This window comes from Alexandromys fortis, unplaced genomic scaffold (genome assembly GCF_014885135.2).
Source record: "Alexandromys fortis isolate MF-2015 unplaced genomic scaffold, M_Fortis_MF-2015_v1.1 scaffold_301, whole genome shotgun sequence".
NCBI classification, from domain to species: Eukaryota; Metazoa; Chordata; class Mammalia; order Rodentia; family Cricetidae; genus Alexandromys; species Alexandromys fortis.
Genome location: NW_026068170.1, coordinates 955,428 through 956,848, shown reverse-complemented (window position 1 = coordinate 956,848; position 1,421 = coordinate 955,428). Strand labels below are relative to the sequence as shown.

Sequence of the window (1,421 nt, the reverse complement as noted above, 5' to 3'; positions counted from 1 at the left end):
GTATTCATAGATTGTTGTTACTACACATATCTATATGTATATACATATATATTCCTGAATACATAAATGGACTCTGCTCAATGGGCACAATGTTACTTGTATGCATGGTTACAAGGCTGGCCATTGAGTATTGGATAACCAACTGGTGTGCTCTTCTCTTCGAAAGACTGTTTCTCCTGCTCTCAGCACTCCTTAATTGTTGGCAGTACTTTGTGTAGATTTGAGATCTCGTGGGTTCTCCCGAATTCGCTTTAGGTCGGTTGTCCTTTTCTCAGCTCGTGTTGAGACAGTGATAGCGATGAGATGCTCCGAGGGTAGCTTCTGACATTGCTATGGGACACAATCTAAAATATAGAATGCTTCCCGGACTTGCGTGTCATCATTGCAAAGGGGCTGTGCTAATCTTCTCTATGCTGCTCCAATATTAATTAGTACATGCACCGCTGAAGTGAGCTGAGAATATCTTTAGAATTACAGCAATCTGCTTGCTGACAGGGTCTCCACTAAAATAATATCCGACTCGTTTTTTTTTATAGTAGTGAGTGGTTGGTAAATTACCATCAACGCATATCTGTGGTATAAATACTATTTTTACAATAAATGCCGTGTATTTAAAATGCCAATAATGCTGGGGCTGGAGAGATGGCACAGCAGTTAAGAGCACTGGCTGCTCTTCCAGAGGTCCTGGATTTAGGTCTCAGCCCCCACACGGTGTCTTTCAACTGTGCCTCACTCCAGTTCCAAGGAATGTGGTATCTTCTTTTGGCTCTGTGGGCACTAAGCATGCACATGTCACACAAACATACATTTAGGCATGACACTCATACATATAATGTAAAATCAATAAATCTAAAAATGTTACTAGTGAGATGGGATGAAGACTCAATGGTTAAAAGCTACCCATGCAAGCAAGAGGATTGGAGATCAGATACCCAGAACCCACATGAATGTTGGTCATGTGCCTTTAATTCCAACATGCAGAAGACAGATACAGATGACCCCCCAGAACAAGCTGGCTGGACAAACTAGCTGTGTAGGAAAACTCTTAAAGACCTTGCCTCAGTGAAAGGTTGTCAATCTAGGCCTCCATGGGTAGGAACCTTTACACTCCTGTGCATCCACACACCAGCGACCACAGATACACACAGCCCATCACACACATGTGCATATGAGGGAAAGAAAATGTTAATATTTTCTGACTCAATAATGCCACCGTCATGCGAACTTCCAAAGAAATACTTATTTATAAGAAATGAAAACCAACCTGTGGTTGGTAGTTAGACAGCAAGATGACTGTAATAACATGATTTTATAAACAACAGCACACCCAGCCAAGGTGAGTTAGAAGCTATTATAAATTTATTATTACCAGTGTCATTATCATAGCTATTAATAATAGTGTAGAATGATCATTATTACCG

At 40.7% G+C, this 1,421-nt stretch overlaps 1 non-coding gene across 1 annotated transcript; it reads right to left on the bottom strand.

The window, feature by feature from the left end:
• Positions 1 to 345: 345 nt before the first annotated feature.
• On the bottom strand, positions 346 to 450 carry LOC126492183 (U6 spliceosomal RNA). Its single transcript, XR_007589546.1, has one exon. It is a non-coding gene; the product is annotated as a U6 spliceosomal RNA (small nuclear RNA).
• Between the last annotated feature and the right edge of the window lie 971 nt (positions 451 to 1,421).